The sequence below is a fragment of the Anomaloglossus baeobatrachus genome, chromosome 9 (assembly GCF_048569485.1).
Source record: "Anomaloglossus baeobatrachus isolate aAnoBae1 chromosome 9, aAnoBae1.hap1, whole genome shotgun sequence".
Lineage (NCBI taxonomy): Eukaryota > Metazoa > Chordata > Amphibia > Anura > Aromobatidae > Anomaloglossus > Anomaloglossus baeobatrachus.
In genome coordinates this window covers 162,731,039-162,758,631 of record NC_134361.1, presented here as the reverse complement: position 1 = coordinate 162,758,631, position 27,593 = coordinate 162,731,039, and the positions used below count along the sequence as shown (strand labels likewise).

Here is a 27,593-nt window from a genome sequence, read left to right as displayed (position 1 = left end):
ATCCATATTCGTCATTCGCAAGTAGGTTCTCGATGCAGTGGTGCCATGGCTATGCGCAATAGATGTGTACAGCGACTCTACGTCACATGTTACCAGTAACATGTCCGGTTCTAATTGGACATTGTGTAGCCGCTTCAGTACATCAGTTGAGTCTCTGATGTGTGATGGCAGAGTCCCGACACACCCCTGGAGGTAAAAGTCAATGAATCTACAGATCTTCTCATTTAGCCCCCCTATGCCTGATACAATTGGTCTTCCCGGGGGGTTATCTTTATTTTTATGAATCTTAGGGGTTAGATAGAAAGTCGGAATCCTCGGGCATTTAGTAATAAGGCCATCCCTCATTTTCTCAGTAATAATTCCCCTCCTAAATCCATTCTCAATAATTCCATCTAATGTTTTTTTATATTGAGTTGTCGGGTTATTACTTAATCTTTGATAGCAGCTAGCGACATTAAGTTGTCGGAATGCTTCACCTTCATACATACCTGCAGGCCACACAACAAGGTTCCCCCCCTTATCGGCCGGTTTTATAACCACATCCTTCATATCTCTTAGTTCTTTAATGGCTCTTCTCTCCTGAGCTGTCAGATTATAATTTCTTGTTTTTTCTGAAATAGTCAATATTTCTTTTTTGACTAATTTGACAAAGATATCAACATTTGGGCTGATACCATGGGGGGGAAAAGCTTGCGTCCGGCTGTGCAGGTATGTAGGGAACCGAGAGTGTATAGGTTCCTCAATCTCTTGTTCATCCAACAATGTTTGGAGATCAGATAACGCTTGTTGTTCTCTGAAAGTGGGAAAACCATCGCCATCTTTTGAGGCAAAGACCTTTTTATATCGTAGCTTTCTGGCAAAAAGCTCTAAGTCCTTTATGAGTGTAAAATGATCTACATGTGCCGTGGGGGAAAAAGTAAGCCCTTTCTCCAGTACACATATCTGTGCACTGGTAAGGTTTTTACTCGACAGGTTAATTACCTTTAATTTATCTTTGTTTTGTATCCCCACTTTTTCTGATTCCTTAGAACTCTTCCAGAACTTCCTGGATTTTGGGCAGTTGACGGAGGGTTTCGTTCTGGACCATCTCCCCTCCCTTGCCGCTTGGCTAAAAAATGTTCTCCACATGTTTCTTCAGATTGATTAGATGTAACAGAAGAGGCTTGTGATCCTCGTCTGTTTCTGTGTCCTTGATTGTTATTGTACCACCGATATACTTTTTTGTCTTGGTAGTCGGAAAGATCTCTCTGGAATTTTTTAATTTTTCTTTCCTGTACCTCTTTTTCACATTTATTGATTTCCACCTCCAGATCTTTATCAAATTTGGAGAATTCCTCCGATGAGAGGTTCTCCTGGATTTCTGTTCTATATGTATCAATATCCTTTTCTACAGTCTCTATAGATTTTTTATCCAATCCTATCAGTAGTTCAATTAATGTGCGAGAACATTTAGTCAGCGTATCCTCCCATCTCTCTATGAATAATGGATCAGGCGTTACAGTAGTGGGGAATGTCTGTAATCTAAGTCCTCGAGGGATAATGTTTTTCTGAAGGTAGTTCTCTAGCGATACCTTATTCCACCACAGGCGCGTACGTTTTTTTAACGAGTTGGTGACCTTGAGTTTCAAATCCCTAACATTACAAGTTTCACTCTCAACGACTCCCCCCTCACCAAACAGTGAGCCTATCTGATTAATCCAAGCTTTATCTCGTTTTTTATAGTCCATGTAGCTAGTGCTCGAGGCATCTGAAAATACAGAAAAGAGAAAATAGCATGCAACCTATAATTAGCCTCATATATGTCATACAACGTGTCCCTGGGAATAAGATATCCTATAAACAACAATCAGGTCCACACAGCAAATATACGTGTGATCATACTCAATTTATTAAATGTTACAAAAACATACATATAAAATTGTGACAATGCAAATTCATAGATAGAAGCTACACAGATATGGAATAGGGAAAGAGTCGCACTACTCAGGGTGACCACACGGGACCAGTGCACTCCGCAGACACAAATGTATAATGGCAGATTATCTATGGGCTCTGATTAACATTGAGGGTACTGGTGGTATCAATACACACATAGTTAATTAAGGTTCATCATCCCTTATTAAACCGAGATCCTCAGAATTGCGCTATCACTCAGCCGTCTCTATCAATCATCTATAGTGCCCCTACACTGATACAGGACTATAATAATAAGTTACCTGCAGCCATGTGTCTATTCGGTATGCACCTGCCCGTGTAGCCACTCCCACCTCGACGCGCGTTTCACCGTTTCCGGTTTCGTCAGGAGGCATGTCAGTGGTGTAGTGTGTGCCTTAGATATACTAAGTGGAATTGCTCCCAGCTGCTGGTCATTTGCCGGACACGGGCGCTCAGAGCGTCATGATGAGCGTCCCATGGGTGAGTCGCACTGCGAGCACGTCAACAGTCCACGTGACCGCGCGTGACGCGGTACGCGTCCCTGTGACGTGGTGTGTCCATGGAGACCGGACCGAAGTCTCGCCCCCATGTCACTCGCTCCGGTGGCGCGTCACCCATGGGATCAGCACAGCGCATGACTGCAGAGCGGCCCCCGGATCACATGGTGAGTGGAGCCCTGGCCACATAGGTGGTACCTTACGGTGTGGAGATGCATAGTAAATTGGGTCAGGGCACAAGGCCCAGATGCTGGGGCGGCGTGCCTCCTGCATGCGCGTAGAGCAGATGAACATGTTACTCTGCACCTCTTCACATACATATAAGGAGACACATTTAAAACATATGCTCATACAGGACGCATGCCGCCAATCATAGGCAAGCGTGCAAAAATATACACAGTAATATGTGCGCATGCGTCACGCATTCTCCAGCTCCGCGTGCATATGCCACATGATATTGAATATCTAAAATTCCATGTATGGATGTGTCCAATAGGGCAGGTAATTCCTCACGGATCATTCGGTGTCCATGTATAGGTATCCAATCTTTCGGGTATCAGTAATTTGGATGCATACATACATGGAATGTACACAATATGGGGAACATGTCCGTTCATCCAAGGCCTAACAAATAACAGATGCGCACCGCACGCTGCATGCTCACGCGACCCATCATCTAAACATCATCCTCACCCTATATCCTGTTGATAATAATGCTTGTCTGAATATATCAAACTAAGATACATATGTACTGTGGTAACATATGTCAAACATGAGCGCAGAGTGGGTGCAAAAGTTGACAAATACTATCTCACATGCATATTAACAAGATAGATCTCAGTTACATGCCCATAACGGACATATTACACCAATCCCAGACAACCGTACATAGGAATCGGCAGTTATATATGCATATATATCACGCGTTCTACAGCCCAATATGCATATGCCATGCAATGTACAGTTTCAAAACATTCCGTGCATGAATGTGTCCAATGGGACCGATAATGTCTCACGAATCATCAGATTTCTTTATGTGACTGTCCACTCATCTAGATGCCATTATTTTGGACGCATGCATGCACGGAGCATCCATAATGTGTGGGTCAAGCTAATGTGGAGTATAGCTGATCCGGCTAGCCCATCATGGCCCATCAGGCCCCCAAATCAACACCGCAACATACACACAACACATCGCAGACCAACGTGACCTATCGCCCACATGTCGACACCACCATATGCCCAACCACAAACAGAACCCTTATGATTGCAGAGAATTTCCCCATGTTACTCTGATCTACAACAGAACACATATACTGACGGCCTGTCCAGTTGAGTAGACCGCAGAATGTGTCCACCACACGCCAACAACACATATGACTTAAGTATATACATACAATATGGATTAATTACTATCGTCTATATTTCTATATGTCATCATCTTGACTGTTGTCAATAAGGAATCCGGATATATTGTCCATCATGCCGATATCCATATTCTTGTGTGGTCCATGTGGTCTCAGGTCAGGTTCCACACCAAACGCTGGAATTCCACAGAAGGCACAAAGAGAGTGTCATAAGAAGAAGAAGCTATCTGTGTAGCTTCTATCTATGAATTTGCATTGTCACAATTTTATATGTATGTTTTTGTAACATTTAATAAATTGAGTATGATCACACGTATATTTGCTGTGTGGACCTGATTGTTGTTTATAGGATATCTTACCCAAGTGGAGTAGAGAGCTACTAGTTGTTGGTTTCGCAGCCGAAACTGCCCGGACCGTCAACCGGTGTTGGTTTCTCAGCCCAAGGCTAACCGGACCTCCAACCGGGTGTTGGTTTCTCAGCCGAAGCTGACCCAGACCTCCAACCGGGTGTTGGTTTCTCAGCCGAAGCTGACCCGGACCTCCAACCGGGTGTTAGTTTCTCAGCCCAAAGCTGACCAGACCTCCGACCGGGATTATAAAAATTTCCCTTCCTAGCCAGAAGGCCGGGATAGGGTAATATGCTCAAAAAGTATGAAAAGGCAAGGTACGGTGTGCTACAGAGCCCAAGGCTTGCCGGGGTCCCAAGCCAGCAAGCTCAGACTCACTCCAGGGTCGTCAGTCCTGGGGCACGTTGTACCATAGCCCCCCACCCTTACTCAGTCTAATAGCCTCGATCCTGGTAGGGCCATGCTTTCCACTAGATGAATATACTATCCACCCAGAGTACTAGCAAGCGCAACCTTCCAGTGTGCATTGTATCATTGTACTAAGGTGGCCTGGAGCTTAAACCACCTCTTCGAACAACACTACACTTGATCTTAGCCAAAAGGCCGAACAGATACTACACTTGATCTTAGCCAAAAGGCCGAGAAGCGATAACCAGAATTGGTTTGGGCCTCGAGTGGCACCCTGGCCTATGCCGGACACATCTTAGGGAGAGAGAGCGAGAGGGAGACAAACCCACGCCTACACAAGACATTTTGTCACCCAAGCCAACCCTTGAAAAGGCTGCTTTGCAGAGCAAAAACAAGAAGAATGGTGCGTTTTGCAGCCGCCGCCCACTGCAATGAATCTGAATAACTCCTCCTTTTGGGCGCAAGCAACTCCCCTCCCCCTTGCAGTCTTTTCAATTCATGATACAAAAAGACGGACAGGACAGGTTGCCTGACTTTCCGTCACTGCCACCCTTTGCCATCCTTACCCGTAGAAAGCCCTTTCATCATCCCCAAACCCTAATCTTTTCCCTTCCCTTCCCAGCCCCAAACCCTGCCCTCTGTACCCATCTCACCACCCGCATCCCTTCTCCTATCATCCCCCTACCACCCGAGAAAAAAAAAAAAAAAAAAGCTTGCCCCCTCCTTCCACTAGCCCACCTCCCACCCAAAGAGAAACTTCTGCTGCGCAGCTAGCTTTCTAGGCAGCAGCGCTATTGTGATGTCAGCGGGGGGCATTGTGACAAGCCGCCAGTGTTCCGTCTCTTCATGTTGTGCACTGTTCAAACGGAAAATACATCAACAGGCAGACTACAGAAAAGCTTACTAACAAAGGTTAGAGGGGGGCTTTCTCAGAGGGCTTTTTACAGTTTGTCTATTCCCAATTAGCCGTTTAAGTGTACTTAATGAAAGTAGTAATTCTTTCATAGGCCGCCCATTCTTAGTATTTGACGTTCCTTATATTGCGGTATCAGGCTGCGCAGCAGGTTGCAAAACATTCATCACCCATGACTGTCCCCAATTGGGTTCAGAAGCTAAATGTCTATCATGACCTCTCTTTTAGAATGTCCAAGAGCAAGCAAACTCTTCCTCCAGGTGAGGGAGCCAACAGCCCACTCAAGACATCATCATTGCTCAAAGAAAACCCCAAAAACCAATGCATGATAGGAATAAACAGGTAACTTTCTTTGGAGTGGAAGCGGAGAGATCGCACCAGATGCCAATTCTAGATCTTATCACACCTGTGGTCACTGCAGCAGCAGGTGAATCCACTTTGTCCAAAAGGGATCTATTCCATTCAATTGCAAATGATCTAGATAAGACAGAGAACAAGATACTGCAGCACGGGACATAGTCGAGTTGGTCAGGTTGAGTGGTGATGAGTTTGCTATTTGGATGAATAAAGAAAGTAAAAAGTGTGAAAGATAAAAAACAAAAGGAGGAAGTATTGAGGTGCATATGAAGACGTATGCTTTCTTCCAATTCATTAAATCGGGCTAATATGAATCAGGTGAATTGAGTTCTGCTTTTGGAAACTGGGTTAAGAAGGGGTGCACCGGTCCTGGAGGTACTGCAATACCAGGTCAATGCGTGGAGTGGACAGAGCAAGCTCTTTTTCCATCTCCCTGTTCTAAAAATCCATTTAATATATGGTCCCCAGATAGGGGACGTATCAGATATTAAACTGATAAGAACAGATACTACACTTGATCTTAGCCAAAAGGCCGAGAAGCGATAACCAGAATTGGTTTGGGCCTCGAGTGGCACCCTGGCCTATGCCGGACACATCTTAGGGAGAGAGAGCGAGAGGGAGACAAACCCACGCCTACACAAGACATTTTGTCACCCAAGCCAACCCTTGAAAAGGCTGCTTTGCAGAGCAAAAACAAGAAGAATGGTGCGTTTTGCAGCCGCCGCCCACTGCAATGAATCTGAATAACTCCTCCTTTTGGGCGCAAGCAACTCCCCTCCCCCTTGCAGTCTTTTCAATTCATGATACAAAAAGACGGACAAGACAGGTTGCCTGACTTTCCGTCACTGCCACCCTTTGCCATCCTTACCCGTAGAAAGCCCTTTCATCATCCCCAAACCCTAATCTTTTCCCTTCCCTTCCCAGCCCCAAACCCTGCCCTCTGTACCCATCTCACCACCCGCATCCCTTCTCCTATCATCCCCCTACCACCCGAGAAAAAAAAAAAAAAAAAGCTTGCCCCCTCCTTCCACTAGCCCACCTCCCACCCAAAGAGAAACTTCTGCTGCGCAGCTAGCTTTCTAGGCAGCAGCGCTATTGTGATGTCAGCGGGGGGCATTGTGACAAGCCGCCAGTGTTCCGTCTCTTCATGTTGTGCACTGTTCAAACGGAAAATACATCAACAGGCAGACTACAGAAAAGCTTACTAACAAAGGTTAGAGGGGGGCTTTCTCAGAGGGCTTTTTACAGTTTGTCTATTCCCAATTAGCCGTTTAAGTGTACTTAATGAAAGTAGTAATTCTTTCATAGGCCGCCCATTCTTAGTATTTGACGTTCCTTATATTGCGGTATCAGGCTGCGCAGCAGGTTGCAAAACATTCATCACCCATGACTGTCCCCAATTGGGTTCAGAAGCTAAATGTCTATCATGACCTCTCTTTTAGAATGTCCAAGAGCAAGCAAACTCTTCCTCCAGGTGAGGGAGCCAACAGCCCACTCAAGACATCATCATTGCTCAAAGAAAACCCCAAAAACCAATGCATGATAGGAATAAACAGGTAACTTTCTTTGGAGTGGAAGCGGAGAGATCGCACCAGATGCCAATTCTAGATCTTATCACACCTGTGGTCACTGCAGCAGCAGGTGAATCCACTTTGTCCAAAAGGGATCTATTCCATTCAATTGCAAATGATCTAGATAAGACAGAGAACAAGATACTGCAGCACGGGACATAGTCGAGTTGGTCAGGTTGAGTGGTGATGAGTTTGCTATTTGGATGAATAAAGAAAGTAAAAAGTGTGAAAGATAAAAAACAAAAGGAGGAAGTATTGAGGTGCATATGAAGACGTATGCTTTCTTCCAATTCATTAAATCGGGCTAATATGAATCAGGTGAATTGAGTTCTGCTTTTGGAAACTGGGTTAAGAAGGGGTGCACCGGTCCTGGAGGTACTGCAATACCAGGTCAATGCGTGGAGTGGACAGAGCAAGCTCTTTTTCCATCTCCCTGTTCTAAAAATCCATTTAATATATGGTCCCCAGATAGGGGACGTATCAGATATTAAACTGATAAGAACAGATTTTTTTTTTTTTTTTTTTTGAAGGATGAGTTTGAAAATAAGAAAGTGACCGCCTCTCGTTGCCCAGGTAACTGTCCGTCACAAGAGGGCTATGACATCCCACGATGCACACTCCCCCAAGGCCAGCAGTTGTGCAATACCCTGGCACCTTTCAGCACCAACCAAGGTAGTACCCTCCCAAACTACACTTGATCTTAGCCAAAAGGCCGAGAAGCAATAACCAGAATTGGTTTGGGCCTCGAGTGGCACCCTGGCCTATGCCGGACACATCTTAGGGAGAGAGAGCGAGAGGGAGACAAACCCACGCCTACACAAGACATTTTGTCACCCAAGCCAACCCTTGAAAAGGCTGCTTTGCAGAGCAAAAACAAGAAGAATGGTGCGTTTTGCAGCCGCCGCCCACTGCAATGAATCTGAATAACTCCTCCTTTTGGGCGCAAGCAACTCCCCTCCCCCTTGCAGTCTTTTCAATTCATGATACAAAAAGACGGACAGGACAGGTTGCCTGACTTTCCGTCACTGCCACCCTTTGCCATCCTTACCCGTAGAAAGCCCTTTCATCATCCCCAAACCCTAATCTTTTCCCTTCCCTTCCCAGCCCCAAACCCTGCCCTCTGTACCCATCTCACCACCCGCATCCCTTCTCCTATCATCCCCCTACCACCCGAGAAAAAAAAAAAAAAAAAAGCTTGCCCCCTCCTTCCACTAGCCCACCTCCCACCCAAAGAGAAACTTCTGCTGCGCAGCTAGCTTTCTAGGCAGCAGCGCTATTGTGATGTCAGCGGGGGGCATTGTGACAAGCCGCCAGTGTTCCGTCTCTTCATGTTGTGCACTGTTCAAACGGAAAATACATCAACAGGCAGACTACAGAAAAGCTTACTAAAAAAGGTTAGAGGGGGGCTTTCTCAGAGGGCTTTTTACAGTTTGTCTATTCCCAATTAGCCGTTTAAGTGTACTTAATGAAAGTAGTAATTCTTTCATAGGCCGCCCATTCTTAGTATTTGACGTTCCTTATATTGCGGTATCAGGCTGCGCAGCAGGTTGCAAAACATTCATCACCCATGACTGTCCCCAATTGGGTTCAGAAGCTAAATGTCTATCATGACCTCTCTTTTAGAATGTCCAAGAGCAAGCAAACTCTTCCTCCAGGTGAGGGAGCCAACAGCCCACTCAAGACATCATCATTGCTCAAAGAAAACCCCAAAAACCAATGCATGATAGGAATAAACAGGTAACTTTCTTTGGAGTGGAAGCGGAGAGATCGCACCAGATGCCAATTCTAGATCTTATCACACCTGTGGTCACTGCAGCAGCAGGTAAATCCACTTTGTCCAAAAGGGATCTATTCCATTCAATTGCAAATGATCTAGATAAGACAGAGAACAAGATACTGCAGCACGGGACATAGTCGAGTTGGTCAGGTTGAGTGGTGATGAGTTTGCTATTTGGATGAATAAAGAAAGTAAAAAGTGTGAAAGATAAAAAACAAAAGGAGGAAGTATTGAGGTGCATATGAAGACGTATGCTTTCTTCCAATTCATTAAATCGGGCTAATATGAATCAGGTGAATTGAGTTCTGCTTTTGGAAACTGGGTTAAGAAGGGGTGCACCGGTCCTGGAGGTACTGCAATACCAGGTCAATGCGTGGAGTGGACAGAGCAAGCTCTTTTTCCATCTCCCTGTTCTAAAAATCCATTTAATATATGGTCCCCAGATAGGGGACGTATCAGATATTAAACTGATAAGAACAGATTTTTTTTTTTTTTTTTTTTTTGAAGGATGAGTTTGAAAATAAAAAAGTGACCGCCTCTCGTTGCCCAGGTAACTGTCCGTCACAAGAGGGCTATGACATCCTACGATGCACACTCCCCCAAGGCCAGCAGTTGTGCAATACCCTGGCACCTTTCAGCACCAACCAAGGTAATACCATCCCAAACTACACTTGATCTTAGCCAAAAGGCCGAGAAGCGATAACCAGAATTGGTTTGGGCCTCGAGTGGCACCCTGGCCTATGCCGGACACATCTTAGGGAGAGAGAGCGAGAGGGAGACAAACCCACGCCTACACAAGACATTTTGTCACCCAAGCCAACCCTTGAAAAGGCTGCTTTGCAGAGCAAAAACAAGAAGAATGGTGCGTTTTGCAGCCGCCGCCCACTGCAATGAATCTGAATAACTCCTCCTTTTGGGCGCAAGCAACTCCCCTCCCCCTTGCAGTCTTTTCAATTCATGATACAAAAAGACGGACAGGACAGGTTGCCTGACTTTCCGTCACTGCCACCCTTTGCCATCCTTACCCGTAGAAAGCCCTTTCATCATCCCCAAACCCTAATCTTTTCCCTTCCCTTCCCAGCCCCAAACCCTGCCCTCTGTACCCATCTCACCACCCGCATCCCTTCTCCTATCATCCCCCTACCACCCGAGAAAAAAAAAAAAAAAAAGCTTGCCCCCTCCTTCCACTAGCCCACCTCCCACCCAAAGAGAAACTTCTGCTGCGCAGCTAGCTTTCTAGGCAGCAGCGCTATTGTGATGTCAGCGGGGGGCATTGTGACAAGCCGCCAGTGTTCCGTCTCTTCATGTTGTGCACTGTTCAAACGGAAAATACATCAACAGGCAGACTACAGAAAAGCTTACTAACAAAGGTTAGAGGGGGGCTTTCTCAGAGGGCTTTTTACAGTTTGTCTATTCCCAATTAGCCGTTTAAGTGTACTTAATGAAAGTAGTAATTCTTTCATAGGCCGCCCATTCTTAGTATTTGACGTTCCTTATATTGCGGTATCAGGCTGCGCAGCAGGTTGCAAAACATTCATCACCCATGACTGTCCCCAATTGGGTTCAGAAGCTAAATGTCTATCATGACCTCTCTTTTAGAATGTCCAAGAGCAAGCAAACTCTTCCTCCAGGTGAGGGAGCCAACAGCCCACTCAAGACATCATCATTGCTCAAAGAAAACCCCAAAAACCAATGCATGATAGGAATAAACAGGTAACTTTCTTTGGAGTGGAAGCGGAGAGATCGCACCAGATGCCAATTCTAGATCTTATCACACCTGTGGTCACTGCAGCAGCAGGTGAATCCACTTTGTCCAAAAGGGATCTATTCCATTCAATTGCAAATGATCTAGATAAGACAGAGAACAAGATACTGCAGCACGGGACATAGTCGAGTTGGTCAGGTTGAGTGGTGATGAGTTTGCTATTTGGATGAATAAAGAAAGTAAAAAGTGTGAAAGATAAAAAACAAAAGGAGGAAGTATTGAGGTGCATATGAAGACGTATGCTTTCTTCCAATTCATTAAATCGGGCTAATATGAATCAGGTGAATTGAGTTCTGCTTTTGGAAACTGGGTTAAGAAGGGGTGCACCGGTCCTGGAGGTACTGCAATACCAGGTCAATGCGTGGAGTGGACAGAGCAAGCTCTTTTTCCATCTCCCTGTTCTAAAAATCCATTTAATATATGGTCCCCAGATAGGGGACGTATCAGATATTAAACTGATAAGAACAGATACTACACTTGATCTTAGCCAAAAGGCCGAGAAGCGATAACCAGAATTGGTTTGGGCCTCGAGTGGCACCCTGGCCTATGCCGGACACATCTTAGGGAGAGAGAGCGAGAGGGAGACAAACCCACGCCTACACAAGACATTTTGTCACCCAAGCCAACCCTTGAAAAGGCTGCTTTGCAGAGCAAAAACAAGAAGAATGGTGCGTTTTGCAGCCGCCGCCCACTGCAATGAATCTGAATAACTCCTCCTTTTGGGCGCAAGCAACTCCCCTCCCCCTTGCAGTCTTTTCAATTCATGATACAAAAAGACGGACAGGACAGGTTGCCTGACTTTCCGTCACTGCCACCCTTTGCCATCCTTACCCGTAGAAAGCCCTTTCATCATCCCCAAACCCTAATCTTTTCCCTTCCCTTCCCAGCCCCAAACCCTGCCCTCTGTACCCATCTCACCACCCGCATCCCTTCTCCTATCATCCCCCTACCACCCGAGAAAAAAAAAAAAAAAAAAGCTTGCCCCCTCCTTCCACTAGCCCACCTCCCACCCAAAGAGAAACTTCTGCTGCGCAGCTAGCTTTCTAGGCAGCAGCGCTATTGTGATGTCAGCGGGGGGCATTGTGACAAGCCGCCAGTGTTCCGTCTCTTCATGTTGTGCACTGTTCAAACGGAAAATACATCAACAGGCAGACTACAGAAAAGCTTACTAACAAAGGTTAGAGGGGGGCTTTCTCAGAGGGCTTTTTACAGTTTGTCTATTCCCAATTAGCCGTTTAAGTGTACTTAATGAAAGTAGTAATTCTTTCATAGGCCGCCCATTCTTAGTATTTGACGTTCCTTATATTGCGGTATCAGGCTGCGCAGCAGGTTGCAAAACATTCATCACCCATGACTGTCCCCAATTGGGTTCAGAAGCTAAATGTCTATCATGACCTCTCTTTTAGAATGTCCAAGAGCAAGCAAACTCTTCCTCCAGGTGAGGGAGCCAACAGCCCACTCAAGACATCATCATTGCTCAAAGAAAACCCCAAAAACCAATGCATGATAGGAATAAACAGGTAACTTTCTTTGGAGTGGAAGCGGAGAGATCGCACCAGATGCCAATTCTAGATCTTATCACACCTGTGGTCACTGCAGCAGCAGGTGAATCCACTTTGTCCAAAAGGGATCTATTCCATTCAATTGCAAATGATCTAGATAAGACAGAGAACAAGATACTGCAGCACGGGACATAGTCGAGTTGGTCAGGTTGAGTGGTGATGAGTTTGCTATTTGGATGAATAAAGAAAGTAAAAAGTGTGAAAGATAAAAAACAAAAGGAGGAAGTATTGAGGTGCATATGAAGACGTATGCTTTCTTCCAATTCATTAAATCGGGCTAATATGAATCAGGTGAATTGAGTTCTGCTTTTGGAAACTGGGTTAAGAAGGGGTGCACCGGTCCTGGAGGTACTGCAATACCAGGTCAATGCGTGGAGTGGACAGAGCAAGCTCTTTTTCCATCTCCCTGTTCTAAAAATCCATTTAATATATGGTCCCCAGATAGGGGACGTATCAGATATTAAACTGATAAGAACAGATACTACACTTGATCTTAGCCAAAAGGCCGAGAAGCGATAACCAGAATTGGTTTGGGCCTCGAGTGGCACCCTGGCCTATGCCGGACACATCTTAGGGAGAGAGAGCGAGAGGGAGACAAACCCACGCCTACACAAGACATTTTGTCACCCAAGCCAACCCTTGAAAAGGCTGCTTTGCAGAGCAAAAACAAGAAGAATGGTGCGTTTTGCAGCCGCCGCCCACTGCAATGAATCTGAATAACTCCTCCTTTTGGGCGCAAGCAACTCCCCTCCCCCTTGCAGTCTTTTCAATTCATGATACAAAAAGACGGACAGGACAGGTTGCCTGACTTTCCGTCACTGCCACCCTTTGCCATCCTTACCCGTAGAAAGCCCTTTCATCATCCCCAAACCCTAATCTTTTCCCTTCCCTTCCCAGCCCCAAACCCTGCCCTCTGTACCCATCTCACCACCCGCATCCCTTCTCCTATCATCCCCCTACCACCCGAGAAAAAAAAAAAAAAAAAAGCTTGCCCCCTCCTTCCACTAGCCCACCTCCCACTCAAAGAGAAACTTCTGCTGCGCAGCTAGCTTTCTAGGCAGCAGCGCTATTGTGATGTCAGCGGGGGGCATTGTGACAAGCCGCCAGTGTTCCGTCTCTTCATGTTGTGCACTGTTCAAACGGAAAATACATCAACAGGCAGACTACAGAAAAGCTTACTAACAAAGGTTAGAGGGGGGCTTTCTCAGAGGGCTTTTTACAGTTTGTCTATTCCCAATTAGCCGTTTAAGTGTACTTAATGAAAGTAGTAATTCTTTCATAGGCCGCCCATTCTTAGTATTTGACGTTCCTTATATTGCGGTATCAGGCTGCGCAGCAGGTTGCAAAACATTCATCACCCATGACTGTCCCCAATTGGGTTCAGAAGCTAAATGTCTATCATGACCTCTCTTTTAGAATGTCCAAGAGCAAGCAAACTCTTCCTCCAGGTGAGGGAGCCAACAGCCCACTCAAGACATCATCATTGCTCAAAGAAAACCCCAAAAACCAATGCATGATAGGAATAAACAGGTAACTTTCTTTGGAGTGGAAGCGGAGAGATCGCACCAGATGCCAATTCTAGATCTTATCACACCTGTGGTCACTGCAGCAGCAGGTGAATCCACTTTGTCCAAAAGGGATCTATTCCATTCAATTGCAAATGATCTAGATAAGACAGAGAACAAGATACTGCAGCACGGGACATAGTCGAGTTGGTCAGGTTGAGTGGTGATGAGTTTGCTATTTGGATGAATAAAGAAAGTAAAAAGTGTGAAAGATAAAAAACAAAAGGAGGAAGTATTGAGGTGCATATGAAGACGTATGCTTTCTTCCAATTCATTAAATCGGGCTAATATGAATCAGGTGAATTGAGTTCTGCTTTTGGAAACTGGGTTAAGAAGGGGTGCACCGGTCCTGGAGGTACTGCAATACCAGGTCAATGCGTGGAGTGGACAGAGCAAGCTCTTTTTCCATCTCCCTGTTCTAAAAATCCATTTAATATATGGTCCCCAGATAGGGGACGTATCAGATATTAAACTGATAAGAACAGATACTACACTTGATCTTAGCCAAAAGGCCGAGAAGCGATAACCAGAATTGGTTTGGGCCTCGAGTGGCACCCTGGCCTATGCCGGACACATCTTAGGGAGAGAGAGCGAGAGGGAGACAAACCCACGCCTACACAAGACATTTTGTCACCCAAGCCAACCCTTGAAAAGGCTGCTTTGCAGAGCAAAAACAAGAAGAATGGTGCGTTTTGCAGCCGCCGCCCACTGCAATGAATCTGAATAACTCCTCCTTTTGGGCGCAAGCAACTCCCCTCCCCCTTGCAGTCTTTTCAATTCATGATACAAAAAGACGGACAGGACAGGTTGCCTGACTTTCCGTCACTGCCACCCTTTGCCATCCTTACCCGTAGAAAGCCCTTTCATCATCCCCAAACCCTAATCTTTTCCCTTCCCAGCCCCAAACCCTGCCCTCTGTACCCATCTCACCACCCGCATCCCTTCTCCTATCATCCCCCTACCACCCGAAAAAAAAAAAAAAAAAAAAGCTTGCCCCCTCCTTCCACTAGCCCACCTCCCACCCAAAGAGAAACTTCTGCTGCGCAGCTAGCTTTCTAGGCAGCAGCGCTATTGTGATGTCAGCGGGGGGCATTGTGACAAGCCGCCAGTGTTCCGTCTCTTCATGTTGTGCACTGTTCAAACGGAAAATACATCAACAGGCAGACTACAGAAAAGCTTACTAACAAAGGTTAGAGGGGGGCTTTCTCAGAGGGCTTTTTACAGTTTGTCTATTCCCAATTAGCCGTTTAAGTGTACTTAATGAAAGTAGTAATTCTTTCATAGGCCGCCCATTCTTAGTATTTGACGTTCCTTATATTGCGGTATCAGGCTGCGCAGCAGGTTGCAAAACATTCATCACCCATGACTGTCCCCAATTGGGTTCAGAAGCTAAATGTCTATCATGACCTCTCTTTTAGAATGTCCAAGAGCAAGCAAACTCTTCCTCCAGGTGAGGGAGCCAACAGCCCACTCAAGACATCATCATTGCTCAAAGAAAACCCCAAAAACCAATGCATGATAGGAATAAACAGGTAACTTTCTTTGGAGTGGAAGCGGAGAGATCGCACCAGATGCCAATTCTAGATCTTATCACACCTGTGGTCACTGCAGCAGCAGGTGAATCCACTTTGTCCAAAAGGGATCTATTCCATTCAATTGCAAATGATCTAGATAAGACAGAGAACAAGATACTGCAGCACGGGACATAGTCGCGTTGGTCAGGTTGAGTGGTGATGAGTTTGCTATTTGGATGAATAAAGAAAGTAAAAAGTGTGAAAGATAAAAAACAAAAGGAGGAAGTATTGAGGTGCATATGAAGACGTATGCTTTCTTCCAATTCATTAAATCGGGCTAATATGAATCAGGTGAATTGAGTTCTGCTTTTGGAAACTGGGTTAAGAAGGGGTGCACCGGTCCTGGAGGTACTGCAATACCAGGTCAATGCGTGGAGTGGACAGAGCAAGCTCTTTTTCCATCTCCCTGTTCTAAAAATCCATTTAATATATGGTCCCCAGATAGGGGACGTATCAGATATTAAACTGATAAGAACAGATACTACACTTGATCTTAGCCAAAAGGCCGAGAAGCGATAACCAGAATTGGTTTGGGCCTCGAGTGGCACCCTGGCCTATGCCGGACACATCTTAGGGAGAGAGAGCGAGAGGGAGACAAACCCACGCCTACACAAGACATTTTGTCACCCAAGCCAACCCTTGAAAAGGCTGCTTTGCAGAGCAAAAACAAGAAGAATGGTGCGTTTTGCAGCCGCCGCCCACTGCAATGAATCTGAATAACTCCTCCTTTTGGGCGCAAGCAACTCCCCTCCCCCTTGCAGTCTTTTCAATTCATGATACAAAAAGACGGACAGGACAGGTTGCCTGACTTTCCGTCACTGCCACCTTTTGCCATCCTTACCCGTAGAAAGCCCTTTCATCATCCCCAAACCCTAATCTTTTCCCTTCCCTTCCCAGCCCCAAACCCTGCCCTCTGTACCCATCTCACCACCCGCATCCCTTCTCCTATCATCCCCCTACCACCCGAGAAAAAAAAAAAAAAAAAAGCTTGCCCCCTCCTTCCACTAGCCCACCTCCCACCCAAAGAGAAACTTCTGCTGCGCAGCTAGCTTTCTAGGCAGCAGCGCTATTGTGATGTCAGCGGGGGGCATTGTGACAAGCCGCCAGTGTTCCGTCTCTTCATGTTGTGCACTGTTCAAACGGAAAATACATCAACAGGCAGACTACAGAAAAGCTTACTAACAAAGGTTAGAGGGGGGCTTTCTCAGAGGGCTTTTTACAGTTTGTCTATTCCCAATTAGCCGTTTAAGTGTACTTAATGAAAGTAGTAATTCTTTCATAGGCCGCCCATTCTTAGTATTTGACGTTCCTTATATTGCGGTATCAGGCTGCGCAGCAGGTTGCAAAACATTCATCACCCATGACTGTCCCCAATTGGGTTCAGAAGCTAAATGTCTATCATGACCTCTCTTTTAGAATGTCCAAGAGCAAGCAAACTCTTCCTCCAGGTGAGGGAGCCAACAGCCCACTCAAGACATCATCATTGCTCAAAGAAAACCCCAAAAACCAATGCATGATAGGAATAAACAGGTAACTTTCTTTGGAGTGGAAGCGGAGAGATCGCACCAGATGCCAATTCTAGATCTTATCACACCTGTGGTCACTGCAGCAGCAGGTGAATCCACTTTGTCCAAAAGGGATCTATTCCATTCAATTGCAAATGATCTAGATAAGACAGAGAACAAGATACTGCAGCACGGGACATAGTCGAGTTGGTCAGGTTGAGTGGTGATGAGTTTGCTATTTGGATGAATAAAGAAAGTAAAAAGTGTGAAAGATAAAAAACAAAAGGAGGAAGTATTGAGGTGCATATGAAGACGTATGCTTTCTTCCAATTCATTAAATCGGGCTAATATGAATCAGGTGAATTGAGTTCTGCTTTTGGAAACTGGGTTAAGAAGGGGTGCACCGGTCCTGGAGGTACTGCAATACCAGGTCAATGCGTGGAGTGGACAGAGCAAGCTCTTTTTCCATCTCCCTGTTCTAAAAATCCATTTAATATATGGTCCCCAGATAGGGGACGTATCAGATATTAAACTGATAAGAACAGATACTACACTTGATCTTAGCCAAAAGGCCGAGAAGCGATAACCAGAATTGGTTTGGGCCTCGAGTGGCACCCTGGCCTATGCCGGACACATCTTAGGGAGAGAGAGCGAGAGGGAGACAAACCCACGCCTACACAAGACATTTTGTCACCCAAGCCAACCCTTGAAAAGGCTGCTTTGCAGAGCAAAAACAAGAAGAATGGTGCGTTTTGCAGCCGCCGCCCACTGCAATGAATCTGAATAACTCCTCCTTTTGGGCGCAAGCAACTCCCCTCCCCCTTGCAGTCTTTTCAATTCATGATACAAAAAGACGGACAGGACAGGTTGCCTGACTTTCCGTCACTGCCACCCTTTGCCATCCTTACCCGTAGAAAGCCCTTTCATCATCCCCAAACCCTAATCTTTTCCCTTCCCAGCCCCAAACCCTGCCCTCTGTACCCATCTCACCACCCGCATCCCTTCTCCTATCATCCCCCTACCACCCGAGAAAAAAAAAAAAAAAAAAGCTTGCCCCCTCCTTCCACTAGCCCACCTCCCACCCAAAGAGAAACTTCTGCTGCGCAGCTAGCTTTCTAGGCAGCAGCGCTATTGTGATGTCAGCGGGGGGCATTGTGACAAGCCACCAGTGTTCCGTCTCTTCATGTTGTGCACTGTTCAAACGGAAAATACATCAACAGGCAGACTACAGAAAAGCTTACTAACAAAGGTTAGAGGGGGGCTTTCTCAGAGGGCTTTTTACAGTTTGTCTATTCCCAATTAGCCGTTTAAGTGTACTTAATGAAAGTAGTAATTCTTTCATAGGCCGCCCATTCTTAGTATTTGACGTTCCTTATATTGCGGTATCAGGCTGCGCAGCAGGTTGCAAAACATTCATCACCCATGACTGTCCCCAATTGGGTTCAGAAGCTAAATGTCTATCATGACCTCTCTTTTAGAATGTCCAAGAGCAAGCAAACTCTTCCTCCAGGTGAGGGAGCCAACAGCCCACTCAAGACATCATCATTGCTCAAAGAAAACCCCAAAAACCAATGCATGATAGGAATAAACAGGTAACTTTCTTTGGAGTGGAAGCGGAGAGATCGCACCAGATGCCAATTCTAGATCTTATCACACCTGTGGTCACTGCAGCAGCAGGTGAATCCACTTTGTCCAAAAGGGATCTATTCCATTCAATTGCAAATGATCTAGATAAGACAGAGAACAAGATACTGCAGCACGGGACATAGTCGAGTTGGTCAGGTTGAGTGGTGATGAGTTTGCTATTTGGATGAATAAAGAAAGTAAAAAGTGTGAAAGATAAAAAACAAAAGGAGGAAGTATTGAGGTGCATATGAAGACGTATGCTTTCTTCCAATTCATTAAATCGGGCTAATATGAATCAGGTGAATTGAGTTCTGCTTTTGGAAACTGGGTTAAGAAGGGGTGCACCGGTCCTGGAGGTACTGCAATACCAGGTCAATGCGTGGAGTGGACAGAGCAAGCTCTTTTTCCATCTCCCTGTTCTAAAAATCCATTTAATATATGGTCCCCAGATAGGGGACGTATCAGATATTAAACTGATAAGAACAGATACTACACTTGATCTTAGCCAAAAGGCCGAGAAGCGATAACCAGAATTGGTTTGGGCCTCGAGTGGCACCCTGGCCTATGCCGGACACATCTTAGGGAGAGAGAGCGAGAGGGAGACAAACCCACGCCTACACAAGACATTTTGTCACCCAAGCCAACCCTTGAAAAGGCTGCTTTGCAGAGCAAAAACAAGAAGAATGGTGCGTTTTGCAGCCGCCGCCCACTGCAATGAATCTGAATAACTCCTCCTTTTGGGCGCAAGCAACTCCCCTCCCCCTTGCAGTCTTTTCAATTCATGATACAAAAAGACGGACAGGACAGGTTGCCTGACTTTCCGTCACTGCCACCCTTTGCCATCCTTACCCGTAGAAAGCCCTTTCATCATCCCCAAACCCTAATCTTTTCCCTTCCCTTCCCAGCCCCAAACCCTGCCCTCTGTACCCATCTCACCACCCGCATCCCTTCTCCTATCATCCCCCTACCACCCGAGAAAAAAAAAAAAAAAAAAGCTTGCCCCCTCCTTCCACTAGCCCACCTCCCACCCAAAGAGAAACTTCTGCTGCGCAGCTAGCTTTCTAGGCAGCAGCGCTATTGTGATGTCAGCGGGGGGCATTGTGACAAGCCGCCAGTGTTCCGTCTCTTCATGTTGTGCACTGTTCAAACGGAAAATACATCAGCAGGCAGACTACAGAAAAGCTTACTAACAAAGGTTAGAGGGGGGCTTTCTCAGAGGGCTTTTTACAGTTTGTCTATTCCCAATTAGCCGTTTAAGTGTACTTAATGAAAGTAGTAATTCTTTCATAGGCCGCCCATTCTTAGTATTTGACGTTCCTTATATTGCGGTATCAGGCTGCGCAGCAGGTTGCAAAACATTCATCACCCATGACTGTCCCCAATTGGGTTCAGAAGCTAAATGTCTATCATGACCTCTCTTTTAGAATGTCCAAGAGCAAGCAAACTCTTCCTCCAGGTGAGGGAGCCAACAGCCCACTCAAGACATCATCATTGCTCAAAGAAAACCCCAAAAACCAATGCATGATAGGAATAAACAGGTAACTTTCTTTGGAGTGGAAGCGGAGAGATCGCACCAGATGCCAATTCTAGATCTTATCACACCTGTGGTCACTGCAGCAGCAGGTGAATCCACTTTGTCCAAAAGGGATCTATTCCATTCAATTGCAAATGATCTAGATAAGACAGAGAACAAGATACTGCAGCACGGGACATAGTCGAGTTGGTCAGGTTGAGTGGTGATGAGTTTGCTATTTGGATGAATAAAGAAAGTAAAAAGTGTGAAAGATAAAAAACAAAAGGAGGAAGTATTGAGGTGCATATGAAGACGTATGCTTTCTTCCAATTCATTAAATCGGGCTAATATGAATCAGGTGAATTGAGTTCTGCTTTTGGAAACTGGGTTAAGAAGGGGTGCACCGGTCCTGGAGGTACTGCAATACCAGGTCAATGCGTGGAGTGGACAGAGCAAGCTCTTTTTCCATCTCCCTGTTCTAAAAATCCATTTAATATATGGTCCCCAGATAGGGGACGTATCAGATATTAAACTGATAAGAACAGATTTTGATTTAATGAAGCTTTCCAAAGCACCGCAAAAATGCATGACCGAAGTCACACCAAAAACAGTGCAAAGGCTAGGATTCGTGTGGACCCCTCCGTGAGAAGAGGATCCCCAAAAATCAACCCCGTCCCTCCGAGCCAGAAGGCCACAGCGAGGGTCAGGGATCTTCGGTGCTCCCCCAAGCCGAAGCCTGGTGGAGCCTTGTTGTTGCTCCCAGCGTCCACCGAGGCATCTTACCCAAGTGGAGTAGGGAGCTACTAGTCGTTGGTTTCGCAGCCGAGACTGCCCGGACCGTCAACCGGTGTTGGTTTCTCAGCCCAAGGCTGACCGGACCTCCAACCGGGTGTTGGTTTCTCAGCCCAAGGCTGACCGGACCTCCAACCGGGTGTTGGTTTCTCAGCCCAAGGCTAACCGGACCTCCAACCGGGTGTTGGTTTCTCAGCCAAAGCTGACCCGGACCTCCAACCGGGTGTTGGTTTCTCAGCCCAAAGCTGACCGGACCTCCGACCGGGATTATAAAAATTTCCCTTCTTAGCCAGAAGGCCGGGATAGGGCAATATGCTTGGAAAGTATGAATAGGCAAGGCGCGGCGTGCGACAGAGTCTGAGGCTTACCAGGGTCCCAACCTAGCAAGTTCAGACTCCCTCCAGGGTGTCCATTCCTGGGGCACATTGCACCATAACCCCCACACTTACTCAGTCCAATAGCCTCGATCCTGGTAGGGGCATGGTTTCCTCTAGATGGATATACTATCCTCCCAAAGTATTAACAAGCGCAACCTTCCAGTGTGCATTGCATCATTGTACTAAGGTGGCCGGAGCCTTAAACCACCTTTTCGAACGATACTACACTTGATCTTAGCCAAAAGGCCGAGAAGCGATAACCAGAATTGGTTTGGGCCTCGAGTGGCACCCTGGCCTATGCCGGACACATCTTAGGGAGAGAGAGCGAGAGGGAGACAAACCCACGCCTACACAAGACATTTTGTCACCCAAGCCAACCCTTGAAAAGGCTGCTTTGCAGAGCAAAAACAAGAAGAATGGTGCGTTTTGCAGCCGCCGCCCACTGCAATGAATCTGAATAACTCCTCCTTTTGGGCGCAAGCAACTCCCCTCCCCCTTGCAGTCTTTTCAATTCATGATACAAAAAGACGGACAGGACAGGTTGCCTGACTTTCCGTCACTGCCACCCTTTGCCATCCTTACCCGTAGAAAGCCCTTTCATCATCCCCAAACCCTAATCTTTTCCCTTCCCAGCCCCAAACCCTGCCCTCTGTACCCATCTCACCACCCGCATCCCTTCTCCTATCATCCCCCTACCACCCGAGAAAAAAAAAAAAAAAAAAGCTTGCCCCCTCCTTCCACTAGCCCACCTCCCACCCAAAGAGAAACTTCTGCTGCGCAGCTAGCTTTCTAGGCAGCAGCGCTATTGTGATGTCAGCGGGGGGCATTGTGACAAGCCGCCAGTGTTCCGTCTCTTCATGTTGTGCACTGTTCAAACGGAAAATACATCAACAGGCAGACTACAGAAAAGCTTACTAACAAAGGTTAGAGGGGGGCTTTCTCAGAGGGCTTTTTACAGTTTGTCTATTCCCAATTAGCCGTTTAAGTGTACTTAATGAAAGTAGTAATTCTTTCATAGGCCGCCCATTCTTAGTATTTGACGTTCCTTATATTGCGGTATCAGGCTGCGCAGCAGGTTGCAAAACATTCATCACCCATGACTGTCCCCAATTGGGTTCAGAAGCTAAATGTCTATCATGACCTCTCTTTTAGAATGTCCAAGAGCAAGCAAACTCTTCCTCCAGGTGAGGGAGCCAACAGCCCACTCAAGACATCATCATTGCTCAAAGAAAACCCCAAAAACCAATGCATGATAGGAATAAACAGGTAACTTTCTTTGGAGTGGAAGCGGAGAGATCGCACCAGATGCCAATTCTAGATCTTATCACACCTGTGGTCACTGCAGCAGCAGGTGAATCCACTTTGTCCAAAAGGGATCTATTCCATTCAATTGCAAATGATCTAGATAAGACAGAGAACAAGATACTGCAGCACGGGACATAGTCGAGTTGGTCAGGTTGAGTGGTGATGAGTTTGCTATTTGGATGAATAAAGAAAGTAAAAAGTGTGAAAGATAAAAAACAAAAGGAGGAAGTATTGAGGTGCATATGAAGACGTATGCTTTCTTCCAATTCATTAAATCGGGCTAATATGAATCAGGTGAATTGAGTTCTGCTTTTGGAAACTGGGTTAAGAAGGGGTGCACCGGTCCTGGAGGTACTGCAATACCAGGTCAATGCGTGGAGTGGACAGAGCAAGCTCTTTTTCCATCTCCCTGTTCTAAAAATCCATTTAATATATGGTCCCCAGATAGGGGACGTATCAGATATTAAACTGATAAGAACAGATTTTTTTTTTTTTTTTTTTTTGAAGGATGAGTTTGAAAATAAAAAAGTGACCGCCTCTCGTTGCCCAGGTAACCGTCCGTCACAAGAGGGCTATGACATCCTACGATGCACACTCCCCCAAGGCCAGCAGTTGTGCAATACCCTGGCACCTTTCAGCACCAACCAAGGTAATACCCTCCCAAACTACACTTGATCTTAGCCAAAAGGCCGAGAAGCGATAACCAGAATTGGTTTGGGCCTCGAGTGGCACCCTGGCCTATGCCGGACACATCTTAGGGAGAGAGAGCGAGAGGGAGACAAACCCACGCCTACACAAGACATTTTGTCACCCAAGCCAACCCTTGAAAAGGCTGCTTTGCAGAGCAAAAACAAGAAGAATGGTGCGTTTTGCAGCCGCCGCCCACTGCAATGAATCTGAATAACTCCTCCTTTTGGGCGCAAGCAACTCCCCTCCCCCTTGCAGTCTTTTCAATTCATGATACAAAAAGACGGACAGGACAGGTTGCCTGACTTTCCGTCACTGCCACCCTTTGCCATCCTTACCCGTAGAAAGCCCTTTCATCATCCCCAAACCCTAATCTTTTCCCTTCCCAGCCCCAAACCCTGCCCTCTGTACCCATCTCACCACCCGCATCCCTTCTCCTATCATCCCCCTACCACCCGAGAAAAAAAAAAAAAAAAAAAGCTTGCCCCCTCCTTCCACTAGCCCACCTCCCACCCAAAGAGAAACTTCTGCTGCGCAGCTAGCTTTCTAGGCAGCAGCGCTATTGTGATGTCAGCGGGGGGCATTGTGACAAGCCGCCAGTGTTCCGTCTCTTCATGTTGTGCACTGTTCAAACGGAAAATACATCAACAGGCAGACTACAGAAAAGCTTACTAACAAAGGTTAGAGGGGGGCTTTCTCAGAGGGCTTTTTACAGTTTGTCTATTCCCAATTAGCCGTTTAAGTGTACTTAATGAAAGTAGTAATTCTTTCATAGGCCGCCCATTCTTAGTATTTGACGTTCCTTATATTGCGGTATCAGGCTGCGCAGCAGGTTGCAAAACATTCATCACCCATGACTGTCCCCAATTGGGTTCAGAAGCTAAATGTCTATCATGACCTCTCTTTTAGAATGTCCAAGAGCAAGCAAACTCTTCCTCCAGGTGAGGGAGCCAACAGCCCACTCAAGACATCATCATTGCTCAAAGAAAACCCCAAAAACCAATGCATGATAGGAATAAACAGGTAACTTTCTTTGGAGTGGAAGCGGAGAGATCGCACCAGATGCCAATTCTAGATCTTATCACACCTGTGGTCACTGCAGCAGCAGGTGAATCCACTTTGTCCAAAAGGGATCTATTCCATTCAATTGCAAATGATCTAGATAAGACAGAGAACAAGATACTGCAGCACGGGACATAGTCGAGTTGGTCAGGTTGAGTGGTGATGAGTTTGCTATTTGGATGAATAAAGAAAGTAAAAAGTGTGAAAGATAAAAAACAAAAGGAGGAAGTATTGAGGTGCATATGAAGACGTATGCTTTCTTCCAATTCATTAAATCGGGCTAATATGAATCAGGTGAATTGAGTTCTGCTTTTGGAAACTGGGTTAAGAAGGGGTGCACCGGTCCTGGAGGTACTGCAATACCAGGTCAATGCGTGGAGTGGACAGAGCAAGCTCTTTTTCCATCTCCCTGTTCTAAAAATCCATTTAATATATGGTCCCCAGATAGGGGACGTATCAGATATTAAACTGATAAGAACAGATACTACACTTGATCTTAGCCAAAAGGCCGAGAAGCGATAACCAGAATTGGTTTGGGCCTCGAGTGGCACCCTGGCCTATGCCGGACACATCTTAGGGAGAGAGAGCGAGAGGGAGACAAACCCACGCCTACACAAGACATTTTGTCACCCAAGCCAACCCTTGAAAAGGCTGCTTTGCAGAGCAAAAACAAGAAGAATGGTGCGTTTTGCAGCCGCCGCCCACTGCAATGAATCTGAATAACTCCTCCTTTTGGGCGCAAGCAACTCCCCTCCCCCTTGCAGTCTTTTCAATTCATGATACAAAAAGACGGACAGGACAGGTTGCCTGACTTTCCGTCACTGCCACCCTTTGCCATCCTTACCCGTAGAAAGCCCTTTCATCATCCCCAAACCCTAATCTTTTCCCTTCCCTTCCCAGCCCCAAACCCTGCCCTCTGTACCCATCTCACCACCCGCATCCCTTCTCCTATCATCCCCCTACCACCCGAGAAAAAAAAAAAAAAAAAAAGCTTGCCCCCTCCTTCCACTAGCCCACCTCCCACCCAAAGAGAAACTTCTGCTGCGCAGCTAGCTTTCTAGGCAGCAGCGCTATTGTGATGTCAGCGGGGGGCATTGTGACAAGCCGCCAGTGTTCCGTCTCTTCATGTTGTGCACTGTTCAAACGGAAAATACATCAGCAGGCAGACTACAGAAAAGCTTACTAACAAAGGTTAGAGGGGGGCTTTCTCAGAGGGCTTTTTACAGTTTGTCTATTCCCAATTAGCCGTTTAAGTGTACTTAATGAAAGTAGTAATTCTTTCATAGGCCGCCCATTCTTAGTATTTGACGTTCCTTATATTGCGGTATCAGGCTGCGCAGCAGGTTGCAAAACATTCATCACCCATGACTGTCCCCAATTGGGTTCAGAAGCTAAATGTCTATCATGACCTCTCTTTTAGAATGTCCAAGAGCAAGCAAACTCTTCCTCCAGGTGAGGGAGCCAACAGCCCACTCAAGACATCATCATTGCTCAAAGAAAACCCCAAAAACCAATGCATGATAGGAATAAACAGGTAACTTTCTTTGGAGTGGAAGCGGAGAGATCGCACCAGATGCCAATTCTAGATCTTATCACACCTGTGGTCACTGCAGCAGCAGGTGAATCCACTTTGTCCAAAAGGGATCTATTCCATTCAATTGCAAATGATCTAGATAAGACAGAGAACAAGATACTGCAGCACGGGACATAGTCGAGTTGGTCAGGTTGAGTGGTGATGAGTTTGCTATTTGGATGAATAAAAAAAGTAAAAAGTGTGAAAGATAAAAAACAAAAGGAGGAAGTATTGAGGTGCATATGAAGACGTATGCTTTCTTCCAATTCATTAAATCGGGCTAATATGAATCAGGTGAATTGAGTTCTGCTTTTGGAAACTGGGTTAAGAAGGGGTGCACCGGTCCTGGAGGTACTGCAATACCAGGTCAATGCGTGGAGTGGACAGAGCAAGCTCTTTTTCCATCTCCCTGTTCTAAAAATCCATTTAATATATGGTCCCCAGATAGGGGACGTATCAGATATTAAACTGATAAGAACAGATTTTGATTTAATGAAGCTTTCCAAAGCACCGCAAAAATGCATGACCGAAGTCACACCAAAAACAGTGCAAAGGCTAGGATTCGTGTGGACCCCTCCGTGAGAAGAGGATCCCCAAAAATCAACCCCGTCCCTCCGAGCCAGAAGGCCACAGCGAGGGTCAGGGATCTTCGGTGCTCCCCCAAGCCGAAGCCTGGTGGAGCCTTGTTGTTGCTCCCAGCGTCCACCGAGGCATCTTACCCAAGTGGAGTAGGGAGCTACTAGTCGTTGGTTTCGCAGCCGAGACTGCCCGGACCGTCAACCGGTGTTGGTTTCTCAGCCCAAGGCTGACCGGACCTCCAACCGGGTGTTGGTTTCTCAGCCCAAGGCTGACCGGACCTCCAACCGGGTGTTGGTTTCTCAGCCCAAGGCTAACCGGACCTCCAACCGGGTGTTGGTTTCTCAGCCAAAGCTGACCCGGACCTCCAACCGGGTGTTGGTTTCTCAGCCCAAAGCTGACCGGACCTCCGACCGGGATTATAAAAATTTCCCTTCTTAGCCAGAAGGCCGGGATAGGGCAATATGCTTGGAAAGTATGAATAGGCAAGGCGCGGCGTGCGACAGAGTCTGAGGCTTACCAGGGTCCCAACCTAGCAAGTTCAGACTCCCTCCAGGGTGTCCATTCCTGGGGCACATTGCACCATAACCCCCACACTTACTCAGTCCAATAGCCTCGATCCTGGTAGGGCCATGGTTTCCTCTAGATGGATATACTATCCTCCCAAAGTACTAACAAGCGCAACCTTCCAGTGTGCATTGCATCATTGTACTAAGGTGGCCGGAGCCTTAAACCACCTTTTCGAACGATACTACACTTGATCTTAGCCAAAAGGCCGAGAAGCGATAACCAGAATTGGTTTGGGCCTCGAGTGGCACCCTGGCCTATGCCGGACACATCTTAGGGAGAGAGAGCGAGAGGGAGACAAACCCACGCCTACACAAGACATTTTGTCACCCAAGCCAACCCTTGAAAAGGCTGCTTTGCAGAGCAAAAACA

General features: G+C 46.4%; 11 non-coding genes and 5 pseudogenes across 11 annotated transcripts; all 16 read right to left on the bottom strand.

The window, feature by feature from the left end:
• Window positions 1-4,644: 4,644 nt before the first annotated feature.
• LOC142253568 (U2 spliceosomal RNA) lies at window positions 4,645-4,796 on the bottom strand (annotated as a pseudogene).
• A 1,381-nt stretch (window positions 4,797-6,177) lies between these two features.
• Window positions 6,178-6,368, bottom strand: LOC142252456 (U2 spliceosomal RNA). The gene has a single exon (XR_012725833.1). It is a non-coding gene; the product is annotated as a U2 spliceosomal RNA (small nuclear RNA).
• Window positions 6,369-7,748: 1,380 nt separating this feature from the next.
• Window positions 7,749-7,946, bottom strand: LOC142253439 (U2 spliceosomal RNA). Its single transcript, XR_012726722.1, has one exon. It is a non-coding gene; the product is annotated as a U2 spliceosomal RNA (small nuclear RNA).
• A 1,554-nt stretch (window positions 7,947-9,500) lies between these two features.
• LOC142253365 (U2 spliceosomal RNA) lies at window positions 9,501-9,705 on the bottom strand (annotated as a pseudogene).
• A 1,548-nt stretch (window positions 9,706-11,253) lies between these two features.
• On the bottom strand, window positions 11,254-11,444 carry LOC142252454 (U2 spliceosomal RNA). The gene has a single exon (XR_012725831.1). It is a non-coding gene; the product is annotated as a U2 spliceosomal RNA (small nuclear RNA).
• Window positions 11,445-12,825: 1,381 nt separating this feature from the next.
• LOC142252453 (U2 spliceosomal RNA) lies at window positions 12,826-13,016 on the bottom strand. The gene has a single exon (XR_012725830.1). It is a non-coding gene; the product is annotated as a U2 spliceosomal RNA (small nuclear RNA).
• Window positions 13,017-14,397: 1,381 nt separating this feature from the next.
• Window positions 14,398-14,588, bottom strand: LOC142252452 (U2 spliceosomal RNA). Its single transcript, XR_012725829.1, has one exon. It is a non-coding gene; the product is annotated as a U2 spliceosomal RNA (small nuclear RNA).
• Window positions 14,589-15,964: 1,376 nt separating this feature from the next.
• On the bottom strand, window positions 15,965-16,155 carry LOC142252451 (U2 spliceosomal RNA). Its single transcript, XR_012725828.1, has one exon. It is a non-coding gene; the product is annotated as a U2 spliceosomal RNA (small nuclear RNA).
• Window positions 16,156-17,536: 1,381 nt separating this feature from the next.
• On the bottom strand, window positions 17,537-17,727 carry LOC142252450 (U2 spliceosomal RNA). The gene has a single exon (XR_012725827.1). It is a non-coding gene; the product is annotated as a U2 spliceosomal RNA (small nuclear RNA).
• Window positions 17,728-19,103: 1,376 nt separating this feature from the next.
• On the bottom strand, window positions 19,104-19,294 carry LOC142252449 (U2 spliceosomal RNA). Its single transcript, XR_012725826.1, has one exon. It is a non-coding gene; the product is annotated as a U2 spliceosomal RNA (small nuclear RNA).
• Window positions 19,295-20,675: 1,381 nt separating this feature from the next.
• Window positions 20,676-20,870, bottom strand: LOC142253180 (U2 spliceosomal RNA). Its single transcript, XR_012726494.1, has one exon. It is a non-coding gene; the product is annotated as a U2 spliceosomal RNA (small nuclear RNA).
• A 697-nt stretch (window positions 20,871-21,567) lies between these two features.
• LOC142253673 (U2 spliceosomal RNA) lies at window positions 21,568-21,709 on the bottom strand (annotated as a pseudogene).
• Window positions 21,710-23,085: 1,376 nt separating this feature from the next.
• LOC142253364 (U2 spliceosomal RNA) lies at window positions 23,086-23,289 on the bottom strand (annotated as a pseudogene).
• A 1,545-nt stretch (window positions 23,290-24,834) lies between these two features.
• On the bottom strand, window positions 24,835-25,025 carry LOC142252448 (U2 spliceosomal RNA). Its single transcript, XR_012725825.1, has one exon. It is a non-coding gene; the product is annotated as a U2 spliceosomal RNA (small nuclear RNA).
• A 1,382-nt stretch (window positions 25,026-26,407) lies between these two features.
• LOC142253179 (U2 spliceosomal RNA) lies at window positions 26,408-26,602 on the bottom strand. The gene has a single exon (XR_012726493.1). It is a non-coding gene; the product is annotated as a U2 spliceosomal RNA (small nuclear RNA).
• A 697-nt stretch (window positions 26,603-27,299) lies between these two features.
• On the bottom strand, window positions 27,300-27,441 carry LOC142253678 (U2 spliceosomal RNA; annotated as a pseudogene).
• Between the last annotated feature and the right edge of the window lie 152 nt (window positions 27,442-27,593).